Raw genomic sequence first — 15915 nt, 5'->3', positions numbered from 1 at the left:
AAGCCTGCTTATATTACAACTTGCTTCTGTACAAAATGACCCTAATATACAAGTGAACTTGAACGTAGTAAGGCGCTAGGTAGAATGATAAGTCATGTTGTGAATATTCAATTCAATTCAATTTTATTTGTATAGCGCTTTTTACAATAGACATTGTCTCAAAGCAGCTTTACAGAAATATCAACACTGTATACAGATATTAAAGGTGTGAATTTATCCCAACTGAGCAAGCCACTGAGTGGCGACGGTGGCAAGGAAAAACTCCCTAAGATGTTTTAAGAGGAAGAAACCTTGAGAGGAACCCGACTCAGAAGGGAACCCATCCTCATCTGGGTAACAACAGATATTGTGAAAAAGTTCATTATGGATTTATATGAAGTCTGTATGGTGTTAAGAGCAGCCGTAGTCCCAGCAGTCTGGAATTAAAGAAGATTTGAGCTCCATCCAGAGGCTGAAAGGATCAGGATCTCTAGTATCTCCATAAATTCGTGTGGGGCTCGGCGAAAGGAGAGAGGGAGAAAGTAGAACAGAATCTAGTCAGGGTAGGCTTGAGTGAACAAATACGTTTTAAGCCTAGACTTAAACACTGAGACTGTGTCTGAGTCCCGAACACTAATAGGAAGACTGTTCCATAACTGTGGGGCTCTATAAGAGAAAGCTCTTCCCCCTGCTGTAGCCTTCACTATTCGAGGTACCGTCAGATAGCCTGCATCTTTTGATCTAAGTAGGCGTGGCGGATCATATAAAACCAAAAGGTCGCTTAGATATTGTGGCGCGAGACCGTTTAGTGCTTTATAGGTTAATAAGAGTATTTTATAATTAATGCGAGATTTTACTGGGAGCCAATGCAGTGTGGATAATATCGGTGTGATATGGTCGTATCTTCTAGTTCTAGTTAGGACTCTAGCAGCTGCATTCTGGACTAATTGGAGCTTATTTATATTCCTACTGGAACATCCAGACAGTATGGCATTACAGTAATCTAATCTAGAGGTGACGAATGCATGAGCTAGTATTTCCGCATCATGTAGTGACAATATGTTTCTTATTTTAGAAATATTTCTGAGATGAAAGAAGGCTATCCTAGTAATATTATCTACATGAGCATCAAATGATAGGCTGGAGTCAATAATCACTCCAAGGTCTTTAACTGCTGCACATCATGAAACAGAAAGACCATCCAGAGTAACCATGTGATCAGAAAGGATACTTCTAGCTACACGTGGGCCTAATAAAAGTATTTCTGTTTTATCAGAATTAAGCAGAAGGAAGTTAATTAACATCCAATGTCTAATGTCCTTTACACAATCCTCAACTTTACTAAGCTTATGTCTGTCCTCTGGCTTCGCTGAAACATACAACTGTGTATCATCAGCATAACAGTGGAAGTTAATTCCATGTTTACGAATAATTTGACCTAGGGGTAGCATATATAAAGTAAAGAGCAGTGGGCCTAAAACAGAACCCTGTGGAACTCCAAAAGTAACCTCAGTACGCATGGAGAATTCACCATTTACATCTACGAACTGATAATGATCGGTCAGATAAGACCTGAGCCAGGAGAGGACTGTTCCCTTAATACCAACAACATTTTCTAATCTATCAAGGAGAATAGTGTGATCTATAGTATCAAAAGCTGCAGTAAGGTCGAGTAACACAAGCAGCGAGACACAACCCTGATCGTAAGTCAGTAGAAGGTCATTTACTACTTTAACTAACGCTGTCTCTGTGCTATGATGAGGTCTAAATCCTGACTGATACATTTCATGAATGTTATTCCTATCTAAGTACGAGCATAACTGCTTTGCTACAACCTTTTCTAAAATCTTAGAGATGAAGGGGAGATTTGATATTGGTCTATAGCTGGACAATTGAGACGGGTCAAGATCAGGTTTTTTAATCAAGGGTTTAATAACTGCTAATTTAAGTGATTTAGGTACATAGCCACTGCTTAGGGAAGAATTTATTATATTTAGAAGTGGCTCAATTACTACTGGACCAATCTGTTTAAACAAACATGTAGGTACGGGATCTAGTATGCAAGTTGATGAATTTGCTGAAGAGATTAATGTAGCTAGTTCGGTCTCTCTAAGCGGAGCAAAACACTCTAAACATTGATCTGATATTGCTACACTGTCATGTAATGGGTTTGTTACAGTACTGTCCAGTTTTAATTTAATGGCCTGTATTTCACGTCTAATATTTTCAACCTTATCATTGAAAAATTTCATGAAATCTTCACTGCTATGTAATGATTGAGTGTTTCTCTCTGTAGTGGTTTTATTCCTAGTTAATTTTGCTACTGTGTTGAAAAGGAATCTAGAATTGTTTTTGTTGTCTCCTATTAAGGTGGAGAAATAGATTTTTCTAGCATCGCCAAGAGATTTCCTATATTTCAGTAGGCTCTCCTTCCATGCTATTTGAAATATCACCAGTTTGGTTTGACGCCATTTACGTTCTAATTGCCGAGTTGTCTGTTTTAAGGTTCGCGTTTGATCGTTATACCAGGGTGCTAATTTTTTTTCTCTAATTATTTTCCTTTTGAGTGGAGCCACTCTATCTAGCGTGTAGCGGAGTGTTGACTCCAAGCTTTCAGTCGCCTGATCGAGTTCTGTGTGATCTGACGGTGATCCAAATCTAATTGATGTTTCTGCGAGGTTATTTATGAAGCTTGGTGCAGTAGCTGAAGTGTAGGTACGTTTTACACGGTAGCGAGACGAGGTGGAAATATTATGATCAATACGTATTATGAACGAGATAAGATAATGGTCTGAGACAACTTCAGACTGCGGAAAAATGATAATATTTTCTATACTTAGTCCGTATGTTAGTATGAGGTCAAGAGTGTGACCACCATTATGAGTAGGCCCGATTACATTCTGATTAATCCCTACTGAATCTAAGATGGACACAACCGCTATTCTTAGAGGGTCTTCCAGGTTATCAAAATGAATATTAAAGTCTCCGACGATTAATGCTTTATCTACAGACACAACCAGGTTTGAGACAAAGTCTGCAAAATATATGCTCTTTCCGTAACTAAAACAAGGACTAACAAAAGCATAAAGAATTTATAATATTGTATTACAAAAGTGTAATCATTGTAAAGTTATTATTTCAGGAGGTCAGGTTTTCACAACAATTAATATATAAAATGTGTGAATATTTGTTTTAATTTTTGCATTTTTTTTTCAACTAAAATGCCGTTGACTAATATTTGATGCCATTTTAGTCTGATCAAAATTGACTAAAATGATTAAATATGACGACAAAATATTGATAAAATTTTAAGAATATTTTTGTCAGAATACACCGTTATATCGGTGGCATAAAATGGTCTTAAAATGACAATAACATAATTTATCACAATTATTTCTGGGACAATATATCGTCCAATAAAATTTGTTATTGTGACAAGCCTACAGTTGTCATCAATGCAATTATTCTGATTAACCCCAAATAAACATCAGCTGTTTCTGTAGAGTTTTCTTCACAACTTCTTGGTTTCATCTGCTGAAGCCATGGTCCACAACGAGCTTACAAAGCATGTGTTGTATCCCACTGTTGAAAGGAATTGATCAGGAGAGGGGTATAAAAGAATTCCCAAAACGTTAAATGTACCATGGAACACCGTGAAGGCCATCATAAACAAGTGGAGAAAATGGAGCACCACAGTGACATCACCAAGAACAGGACGTCTTTCCAAAATTTATAATAAGGACTACTGATTACTCTGTTCATGTGACAACAATCTCTCATATTCTTCACTCGTCTGGGCTTTGGGGTAGGATGGGTAGATGGAAGCCCTTTCTCATAAAAAACATCCAAGCCCAACTAAATCACCCCAAACCATGTAACAAAATGTGTTATGGCCTTATTATACCAATTCCAAAAGGTATAATAATTCCATAACTCCAAAAGGTTTGTTTGGTGCAAAAAACACATATCTCCAAAATAAAAGTATACCCAAATTGAAGCCTGGTAGTGGCAGGAACATGCTTTAGGACTGCTTTTCTTTAGCCAGAACTGGGGCTTCTATCAAGGTGAAGGGAATAGCTACAAATAGCATGAATACTAGTTGATTTTAGTGAAAAACCTTCAGGTGAATTCCCCCTTTCAGCATGACAATGACCCAAAGCATACATCCAAATCAGCAATGAATGAATGGCTTAAACAAAAGAAGATCAATGTTTTTGAATGACCAAGCCAGAGCCCAGACCTGATTCCAACAAAAAAGATCTGTGGTGTGACCTGAAGAGGGCTGTGAACAGGATATGCTGTTACAATCTAATGGATCTAGAATGTTTTTGCAAGAAAGAGTGAGAAAATATTGCCTATATTTAGTTTAGGGTTGTGCGTACTTATGCAATCAGGTTACTGTAAGTTTTTTTCCCCCCCATAAAATATTTCGGATTATTTCTGACTTAATTTTTATACATTGTAATTTCACATTGAGGGTGGAAAAAAGCCTGCCATTTTAACAGGGGTGTATAGATTTTTTGTGTCCACTGTATGTGTGTGCATGTGTGTTCAAAGGAGCTTCAGTTTATTACAGGAAGATCATTTTCACATAATTACTGTCTATCATTTCCTACTGATTTTTGTCTTTTAAAGACATACACACAAATATGCAATTTGAAAGAAATAAATTCAAACTGAAAAGTGAACTACACACACACACACACACACACACACACACACACACAGACAGCATGTACAGAGTATACTTATGTCTAATATAAAGCACACTCAAGCTTGAGAAACTATACTGTGTGCATTTGTGTGTGACTGTGTGTGTGCTGTGCAAGACAATGGCATACAGGAACTAGTTGAGTAACATTCTCCCTTGCTGTGCATTTATGCATTATCTGTGTGCATTATTACTACGTAAAAGTAAAAGTATGCTCTAAAAAGAAAACTATGTCTGTACGTGCACAAACACGCACACACCTGCCCAGTCCAGTGCTCATGAGAGTTGCCTGGCATCACCCTCCAGCAGTTGAGAAGGAGTACGCAAGCGTCTGTAGACTATTATTATGTATGTTCCTCTGGCAATATATTGTGCCACCAAGAAATATCAGTACCAACTTACTGCACTGATCTGGATCATGCTATGTTTAAATATACAACCCCAATTCCAAAAAAGTTGGGACGCTGTGTAAAATGTAAATAAATGTAAATAAAAACACTGCAGTCATTTGCAAATCTCATAAACCCATATGTTATTCACAATAGAACATAGAAAACATATTAAATATTTAAATTTTTAAGAAAAAAAGGTAATTTTGAATTTGATGGCCACAACACGTCTCAAAAAAGTTGAGACGTAGGCAACAAAAGGCTGGAAAAGTAAGTGTTACTAAAAAGGAACAGCTGGAGGTTAATTGGTAACAGGTCACATTTTTTTCCTTAAAATGGTATATTTACTCAGTTTAAACATTTGATATGTTTTCTATGTTCTATTGTGAATACCATATAGGTTTATGAGATTTACAAATCATTGAATTCTGTTTTTATTTACATTTTACACAGCATCCCAACTTTTTTGGAATTGGGGTTGTACATAACATGAAAATATTCTCTGCGATAATCAATAGAACCTGCTTGTCTGCAAAGAAATGACAAAAAAAACCCCAAAAAACTAATAGCCTGGACACTGTCGCGACGGACCGACAGCCGGCGCACATAATAAGAATCCTTCCTTGAAGATCTGGCAACCTGAAGTGTGACTGAGGAAGCAGAACCCTTCGAGCTAACGCTATTACATTAATTTCTTCTAATCTTTAGAATTTTCTTCTATTCTCTATACTTTAAAATTATTTACCTTACGTTATACAAATATAACTGACACTACTTTAGATAAAACAATCGTAACGTTGCGCTGTCGCTAAATTTGATCTGTTTTTTTTTTTTTTTTTAAACATCCGCAACTAGCTTGTAGCCCGTAGCCCGCTAGCCTTGTTTACGTTTCACATTTCTCACTTACCGCTGTTCTGTTTAAAAAAACAAACATGTCTGCTGTCTCTCCGGTTTTGAGTGTAGATGAGGACTCGCTCGAGCTTCACATGGTGCGGCTGGAACTGGAGGATGTGGAGAAGCAGATCCGCGGCCTACTTGACAAGCAGGCCCAGCTGCTGGAGCGACAAACTGCGCTGGAAACATCTTGTGCCTCTGCCCACATATCCAAGGTAAGCACACAGCGTGGTATTTCCACTCCCAGCCCCTCTACGCCGTGTGTTTCTCTGTGCAGGGACCGTGCACCTAGGACTTTCCCAGCCGTGGTCTCCGTCACGCCGGCGCCAACACACCTCGGGCCTTGGGTGGACCAGCGGCGGAAGGCGCGGGCTGGACCCTCTCCACCTCCGATGTTCGAGATTCCAACCAGGAACCGCTTCGCCCCTCTCCGCCAGACCAGACCCAACGCTGTGATCGTCGGGGACTCCATTGTGCGGAACGTCCGTGTAGCCTCATATAAAGGTAAGGTGCGCACACACTGTTTTTCTGGTGCTTGTGTCCTTGATGTCGCTGCGCAGGTATCCGGGATCCTGAAGAAGGACGAGCGCATTGGAGCGGTTGTGCTGCAAGCGGGGATGAACGACACCAGGCTGCGGCAGACGGAGGTTCTGAAGAGAGACTTCTCCAGCCTGATCGAGACGGTACGAGGCAGATCACCCACCACGAAGATCATCGTCTCTGGACCTCTTCCCACATACAGATGTGGAGCAGAAAAGTTCAGTAGACTTCTAGCATTAAATGATTGGTTAAGTCTCTTGGTGTAATGAGCAGAATCTTGTGTTTGTCAATAACTGGAATCTGTTCTGGGAGCGTCCTAGGTTGTTTCGTCCTGATGGCCTGCACCCCAGCAGCCTTGGAGTGGAACTGCTGTCAGACAACATTTCCAAGGCGCTACACTCCAAGTGACTGCCTACCGTAAGTACATCTTCCAATAATAACAACATTCAGTATAATCAATGTTCAATTAAACATCCGGCACCGGTAATACATACTATAGAGACTGTGTCTGTTCCCCGAGCTATACAATTATATAGAAAATCTCGGAAAGTCTATCTTCGTACCCTAATTAACATAAAATTAAATCATATTGAATGCACAGCCAGCACTTTTGATCTGAAGCTAGGACTATTAAACATTAGATCTCTTGCGTCTAAGGCTCTTATTGTTAACGACATCATTACTGATCAGGAATGTAATTTAATGTGTTTAACAGAAACTTGGATTAAACCAAACGAGTACATAGCATTAAATGAAGCCAGTCCTCCTGGATACAGTTATGTACATCAGCCTTGTTCAACTGGTAGAGGAGGAGGTGTTGGTCTCATGCATAGTAAAAATCTAGTCGTCACACAAAAACCTAAGCATAAATTTAATTCTTTTGAAATTCTTTATACCAATATAAGTTATGTAGCCACAAAAAATAAGTCAATTCCTCTAATTATTATTTACAGACCCCCAGGGCCATATACTGAATTTCTTAGTGAATTTGCAGACTTTGTCTCAAACCTGGTTGTGTCTGTAGATAAGGCATTAATCGTCGGAGACTTTAATATTCATTCTGATAACCTGGAAGACCCTCTAAGATTAGCGGTTGTGTCCATCTTAGATTCAGTAGGGATTAATCAGAACGTAATCGGGCCTACTCATAATGGTGGTCACACTCTTGACCTCATACTAACATACGGACTAAGTATAGAAAATATTATAATTTTTCCGCAGTCTGAAGTTGTCTCAGACCATTATCTTATCTCGTTCATAATACGAATTGATCATAATATTTCCACCTCGCCTCGCTACCACGTAAAACGTACCTACACATCAGCTACTGCACCGAGCTTCATAAATAATCTTGCAGAAACATCAATTAGATTTGGATCACCGTCAGATCACACAGAACTCGATCAGGCGACTGAAAGCTTGGAGTCAACACTCCGCTACACGCTAGATAGAGTGGCTCCACTCAAAAGGAAAATAATTAGAGAAAAAAAATTAGCACCCTGGTATAACGATCAAACGCGAACCTTAAAACAGACAACTCGACAATTAGAACGTAAATGGCGTCAAACCAAACTGGTGATATTTCAAATAGCATGGAAGGAGAGCCTACTGAAATATAGGAAATCTCTTGGCGATGCTAGAAAAATCTATTTCTCCACCTTAATAGGAGACAACAAAAACAATTCTAGATTCCTTTTCAACACAGTAGCAAAATTAACTAGGAATAAAACCACTACAGAGAGAAACACTCAATCATTACATAGCAGTGAAGATTTCATGAAATTTTTCATTGATAAGGTTGAAAATATTAGACGTGAAATACAGGCCATTAAATTAAAACCGGACAGTACTGTAACAAACCCATTACATGACAATGTAGCAATATCAGATCAATGTTTAGAGTATTTTGCTCCGCTTAGAGAGACCGAACTAGCTACATTAATCTCTTCAGCCAATTCATCAACTTGCATACTAGATCCTGTACCTACATGTTTGTTTAAACAGATTTGTCCAGGATTAATTGAACCACTTCTAAATATAATAAATTCTTCCCTAAGCACTGGCTATGTACCTAAATCACTTAAATTAGCAGTTATTAAACCCTTGATTAAAAAACCTGATCTTGACCCGTCTCAATTGTCCAGCTATAGACCAATATCAAATCTCCCCTTCATCTCTAAGATTTTAGAAAAGGTTGTAGCAAAGCAGTTATGCTCGTACTTAGATAGGAATAACATTCATGAAATGTATCAGTCAGGATTTAGACCTCATCATAGCACAGAGACAGCGTTAGTTAAAGTAGTAAATGACCTTCTACTGACCTACGATCAGGGTTGTGTCTCGCTGCTTGTGTTACTCGACCTTAGTGCAGCTTTTGATACTATAGATCACACTATTCTCCTTGATAGATTAGAAAATGTTGTTGGCATTAAGGGAACAGTCCTCTCCTGGCTCAGGTCTTATCTGACCGATCGTTATCAGTTTGTAGATGTAAATGGTGAATTCTCCATGCGTACTGAGGTTACTTTTGGAGTTCCACAGGGTTCTGTTTTAGGCCCACTGCTCTTTACTTTATATATGCTACCCCTAGGTCAAATTATTCGTAAACATGGAATTAGCTTCCACTGTTATGCTGATGATACACAGTTGTATGTTTCAGCGAAGCCAGAGGACAGACAGAAGCTTAGTAAAGTTGAGGATTGTGTAAAGGACATTAGACATTGGATGTTAACTAACTTCCTTCTACTTAATTCTGATAAAACAGAAATACTTTTATTAGGCCCACGTGTAGCTAGAAGTAATCTTTCTGATCACATGGTTACTCTGGATGGTCTTTCTGTTTCATCATGTGCAGCAGTTAAAGACCTTGGAGTGATTATTGACTCCAGCCTATCATTTGATGCTCATGTAGATAATATTACTAGGATAGCCTTCTTTCATCTCAGAAATATTTCTAAAATAAGAAACATATTGTCACTACATGATGCGGAAATACTAGTTCATGCATTTGTCACCTCTAGATTAGATTACTGTAATGCCTTACTGTCTGGATGTTCCAGTAGGAATATAAATAAGCTCCAGTTAGTCCAGAATGCAGCTGCTAGAGTCCTAACTAGAACTAGAAGGTACGACCATATCACACCGATATTATCAATACTGCATTGGCTCCCAGTAAAATCTCGCATTAACTATAAATACTTTTATTAACCTATAAAGCACTAAATGGTCTCGCGCCACAATATCTAAGCGACCTTTTGGTTTTATATAATCCGCCACGCCTACTTAGATCAAAAGATGCAGGCTATTTGACGGTACCTCGAATAGTGAAGGCTACAGCAGGGGGAAGAGCTTTCTCTTATAGAGCCCCACAGTTATGGAACAGTCTTCCTATTAGTGTTCGGGACTCAGACACAGTCTCAGTGTTTAAGTCTAGGCTTAAAACGTATTTGTTCACTCAAGCCTACCCTGACTAGATTCTGTTCTACTACTTCGCAGTCATAATTATCTTTTTTCTCCCTCTCTCCTTTCACACGAATTTATGGAGATACTAGAGATCCAGATCCTTTCTGCCTCTGGAGCTCAAATCTTCTTTAATTCCAGACTGCTGGGACTACGGCTGCTCCTAAGGCCATACAGACTTCATATAAATCCATAATGAACTTTTTCACACTAACTGTTGTTGCCCAGATGAGGATGGGTTCCCTTCTGAGTCGGGTTCCTCTCAAGGTTTCTTCCTCTTAAAACATCTTAGGGAGTTTTTCCTTGCCACCGTCGCCACTCAGTGGCTTGCTCAGTTGGGATAAATTCGCACCTTTAATATCTGTATACCATGTTGATATTTCTGTAAAGCTGCTTTGAGACAATGTCTATTGTAAAAAGCGCTATACAAATAAAATTGAATTGAATTGAATTGAACTTCCCCAACTGCCGCACCGGCACGAAGCGGACAGCCTCGTGCCAAACACACCGTCAGCTGGAAGGACCGTCACGGTGGGGCGGGACCGTTGACGCTACACCGGCCGGCGATTGGGGAGTCCGTCGGGGAAATTCCACCACTCAGCCGACGGCGGAGGAGGATAAAAGGACGCGCTTCCGGCCGCACGAGGAAAACGGCGAAGAGACAGACTCCGTGCGTGCTCTTCAGCGGCATATAGGCATGCCAACATTGAGCATGACGGTATCCTCTCTCAAATCTCTAATTCCTTTCTCTCTCTCTCCTTCTCTCCGGGAAGGTGCAAGCGCGGACGAGACCACCGGGTGGTGAGATCACGTTCAACGGTGGATGACGGCACGGGAGACCCACGCGCACGTCTCGGGAACCCCGACACGCCCTCGAGAAGGTCACAACGCCAGCCACACCCCCACAAAACCCCTCGCACTCACACGCCCTCACCTCCTCACAACAGACAATTCACACACGGACAAATAAAGCACCCATTTTGACTGCAACCTGTCTCTTGTGGGTCTGTGCTCCGCCCTCCCCCGGGCTAATTCCCCTACACTGGTGGAGGATGCGGGCATAGAGTACAGACTCGCCTACAACAAGCACCAGAGAGAGAAAAAAAAAAAAAAAAAATAAATAAATAAAACTCGAGAGAGAAGAAGGAAAAAAAAAAATCCATGGACCCCACACTGAAACACCTGCTGGAGGCTAGCATCCAGCAGCAAGCCGTGACACTGCAGCTCGCCGAAAGCAATCAGGTTGCAACCCAGACGCTGATTGGCCTGAGGACTGAGACCCCCGCCGCCTCCATACCCCTCCCCGACCCGGGATGCGAGATCCGCTGCCTCCCCCCCCTCGCCCCCGAAGAAGATCTTGAGGCGTACTTCGAGGCCTTCGAGGGTACTGCCCGCCGGGAGGGGTGGGACCGTGACGACTGGCCTCGCGCCCTCGGCCCGCTGCTCACGGGAGAGGCGCGGACGGCCTACTATGCCCTCGAGCCGGAGGAGGCTGTCGACTACGCAGCAATGAAGGAGGGAGTCCTGGCATGGTGTGGGCGAACCCCCTACCAGGCAGTGACAGAGTTCCATCGCTGGGCTTATCGACCGGGGGCCCGACCACGCGGACAGCTGAACACCCTCATTCGGATAACTAAAAGGTGGCTCCGGCTGGATCAGCATACCGCCACGGAGGTGGCGGAAAAAGTGGCTGCAGACCGTTTCCTGAAGGCATTACCCCGCACAGAACGCCAGGCCGTAGGGGCGCAAGCACCGACAACGCCCCAGGAGCTCCTAACTGCCCTGGAGCGAACCATGGCCACCCTTGAGCTCAGCCAAGGTGAGCAGCGGCTCCCCGACTGGCCCTTTGGTGCCCCTGGTCCCCGGTCCGACCATCAGCCCCGTCCCGGCACCTGGAGGACTCGCCAGAGGTTGCCCGTTCATGTAACCCCCGTGGGCGAGCCCATGCCTACAGAGCCGGAGATGGAACCTGCCCGGCCGCTTCCGAAGCCATGGTTAGCGGGCTGTGCCCTCCATCTACAACAGCCGCCGGAGGCCCCCTCCCTGACGGTGTGGGTCGAGGGGAACCCGGTAACCGCCCTGCTGGACACCGGGAGCACGGTGACCCTCGCCCCGCCCTCCATTCTACCCAAAGGGCGTTGCCCGGAGGGGGTTCTCACCGTAACCTGCGTCCATGGGGACACCCGGGAAGTTCCTGCAGCCGAGGTCCAGATCCGGGGCGAAGCCGGGGCCTGGCCCCTCCAGGTGGGCCTGATCCCCGAGCTCCCGGTGCCCCTGCTCCTTGGACGGGACTGGCCAGGATTCCCGACGGGCCCGACAGCCAGGCCCAGCAGGCCGTGGCGACGCACGAAGAGGACCCGGGCCCGGCAGGCCTACCTGGCCCAGGACGACGGAGGCTCCACCACGGAAGGTAAGGCCCCCCAATCCTCTGTGTTCTGTCTTTCACCAGGTGAACCGGGAGGGGAAGTTCGGACGGGAGCAGAAGGATGACGACCGCCTGAAGCATTGCTGGGCCCAGGTGCGAGTGATAGAGGGGGTCGACCAGAGCCCTGACCTGAGACTCCCTACTTCGTACTTTCTCGTCTGAGGCGGTATCCTCTATCAGCGGGCCTGCCGCCGCGGGGAGCAGGTGGACCTACTGGTGGTGCCCAAACCCAAGACCCCAACCGTACTGCATCTGGCTCATACCCATCCCCTCGGCAGCCACCTGGGCCCACGAAACACCCTGGAGAAGCTGAGGAACCGCTTTGTGTGGCCCGGGATGGACGCGGAGGTCCAGGCCTTCTGCCAGCAATGCCCGCAGTGCCAGAGCACTGCCCCACGGAGGCCCCCACCGGTGCCCCTTATCCCTCTGCCCATTATCAGCGTCCCGTTCGAGCGAGTGGGCATGGACCCCGTGGGCCCCCTTCCCAAGTCTGCCCGGGGCCATGAGTACATCTTGGTCATTGTTGTCTACGCCACCCGGTACCCCGAGGCGGTGCCGCTGCGCAAAGCCACCTCCCAAAACATCGCCAGGGAGCTGGTACTCCTGTTCAGTTGGGTGGGGATTCCAAAGGACGTGCTGACCGACCAAGGTACGCCTTCTGTGTCTAAATTAATGGCCGATTTGTGTCGACTGTTACAGGTGAAGCACCTTAAGACGTCGGTCTACCACCCGCAAACCGACGGGCTGGTCGAGAGGTTCAACCAGACGCTCAAACGGATGCTGCGCCGGGTGGTGGACGAGGAGGGGAGTTACGGGGACCTCCTCCTCCCCTATGTGCTCTTCGCAGTCCGAGAGTGCCCCCTGGCGTCCACGGGCTTCACCCCCTTTGAGCTCCTGTTCGGACTGCGCCCGCGGGGACTGTTGGACGTGGCTCGCGAAGCCTGGGAGGAGCAACCGTCCCCCTTCCGCTCAGTCATTGAATATGTGCAGGAGATGCAAGCGAGGATCGACCGGGTAGCTCCAATAGTCCGGGAGCACATGCACGCCGCGCAGGAGGAGCAGTGAAGGGTATACAACTGCCCAGCGCAGCCCCGAGAATTCCAGCCGGGGGATCGGGTCCTCCTGTTAGTACCCAGCAGCGCCTGTAAGTTCCTGGCCCGGTGGCAAGGCCCGTATACAGTCCTCGAGCGCCGGGGCCCTGTCAACTACCGCCTGCAACAGCCCGGTAAGCGCGCAGAGGAGAAGCTCTACTACGTGAACCTGCTAAAGAAGTGGGTAGAACCGGCCCCGGTAGTGTCGGCGTACGCGGCCCGGGACACGGACCATGGCAAGCGTACCTTGGTCGGTTTGGGGGAGGACCTTACCCCCGCCCAGAGACAGGAGCTCAATGAGTTGGTAGACCAATTCTCTGATGTGTTTTCGGCCTCCCCAGGGATGACCCAGCTGGTCCACCACGAGATCAAAACTCCTCCCGGCATAGTGGTGAGACAAAGGCCCTACCGTGTTCCAGAGGCCCGACGCAAAGCCATCGAGGAAGAAATTGGTCGAATGCTGCAGGATCACATCATAGAGGAGTCCAGCAGCCCCTGGTCCAGCCCCATCGTCGTCGTGCCGAAGCCGGACGGGAGCATGCGGCTTTACAACGACTTCCGGATTCTGAACCAGGTCCCCCGAGTGGACGACCTCGTCAAGAGACTGGGGAGGGCCCGGTTCATATCTACCTTGGACCTGACCAAGGGCTACTGGCAAGTTGCGCTAGTGCCGGACACAAGACCCAAGACGGCCTTTAGCACAGCCACCGGCCACTGGCAGTACCGGGTTCTCCCCTTTGGGCTACACGGGGCACCCGCAACGTTCCAGAGGTTGATGGACATCCTCCTGTGGCCCCACCGTATGTTTGCAGCTGCCTACCTGGACGACGTAGTCATCCACTCCTCCACATGGGCCGACCACCTGTTTCATCTAGGGGAGGTCCTGAAGGCGCTCCGGGAGGCCGGCCTGACAGCCAACCCCAAGAAGTGCCACCTAGGGCTGACTGAGGCCCAGTACCTGGGATACCGCATTGGCCGAGGGATGCTGAAGCCACAGACAAAGAAAATCGAGGCCGTAAAGGACTACCCTCAACCAACATCGAAGAAACAGGTATGTGCCTTCTTGGGGTTGGCGGGGTACTACCGGAGGTTCGTGCCTAACTTCTCTGCTGTAGCTTCCCCCCTCTCAGATCTCACAAAGAAGGGCCAGCCAGACCGGGTCAGGTGGTCGGCCGACGCAGAGAGGGCCTTCCAAACCCCGAAAGGTGCCCTCACCAGCGCGCCGGTACTGCGCAACCCGGACTTTGCCCTCCCATTCACGGTGCACACTGATGCGTCCGAGACCGGGCTTGGCGCCGTCCTCTTGCAGACCTTCGACGGAGAAGAACACCCAGTCCTCTATATCAGCCGGAAGTTGTCCCCCGCTGAGAGGAAATACGCAGCCGTCGAGCGAGAGGCCCTGGCAATAAAGTGGGCCATCGAGGAGCTGCGGTACTACCTGGATGGCCGGCACTTCGTCCTCATAACGGACCACGCCCCCCTACAGTGGATGGCCAACGCCAAAGACACAAACGCCCGGGTAACACGCTGGTTCCTCGCCTTACAGGATTTCTCGTTTCAGGTTCAGCACCAGGCGGGGGCCCAACATGGTAATGCAGATGGGCTCTCGCGACGAGACGCACTCTGGGCCCACCACCGAGCGGCAGTAGGCTCGGAGCTGAGGGGGGGTACTGTCGCGACGGACCGACAGCCGGCGCACATAATAAGAAAGTCGCTCCTTCCCCAACTGCCGCACCGGCACGAAGCGGACAGCCTCGTGCCAAACACACCGTCAGCCGGAAGGACCGTCATGGTGGGGCGGGACCGTGGACGCTACACCGGCCGGCGATTGGGGAGTCCGTCGGGGAAATTCCACCACTCAGGCGTCGGCGGAGGAGGATAAAAGGACGCGCTTCCGGCCGCGCGAGGAAAACGGCGAAGAGACAGACTCCATGCGTGCTCTTCAGCGGCATATAGGCACGCCAACATTGAGCACGACGGTATCCTCTCTCAAATCTCTAATTCCTTTCTCTCTCTCTCCTTCTCTCCCTGAAGGTGCGAGCGTGGACGAGACCTCCGGGTGGTGAGATCTCGTTCAACGATGGATGACGGCACGGGAGACCCACGCGCACATCTTGGGAACCCCGACACGCCCTCGAGAAGGTCACAACGCCAGCCACACCCCCACGAAACCCCTCGCACTCACATGCCCTCACCTCCTCACGACAGACAATTCACACACGGACAAATAAAGCACCCATTTTGACTGCAACCTGTCTCTTGTGGGTCTGTGCTCCGCCCTCCCCCGGGCTAATTCCCCTACAACATGTAATCTGCTTAGCCACCCAGGCTACTGGTTTGTCTACCCCTGCAACATACCAACACTGAGTCAATGTTTATAATGATTGATGAGATTGGACAATGCAGAGCATGAAGTCCGAGACCACT

At 46.7% G+C, this 15915-nt stretch overlaps 1 protein-coding gene across 11 annotated transcripts in view; it reads right to left on the bottom strand.

The window, feature by feature from the left end:
- bcl9l (bcl9 like) overlaps positions 1 to 15915 on the bottom strand; it is a 96139-nt gene that overhangs the window by 19793 nt on the left and 60431 nt on the right. The gene's annotated exons all lie outside the window — the stretch shown is intronic.

The sequence above is a fragment of the Ictalurus punctatus genome, chromosome 4 (genome assembly GCF_001660625.3).
Source record: "Ictalurus punctatus breed USDA103 chromosome 4, Coco_2.0, whole genome shotgun sequence".
Classification (NCBI taxonomy): domain Eukaryota; kingdom Metazoa; phylum Chordata; class Actinopteri; order Siluriformes; family Ictaluridae; genus Ictalurus; species Ictalurus punctatus.
This window is presented reverse-complemented; position numbering and strand designations above follow the sequence as displayed.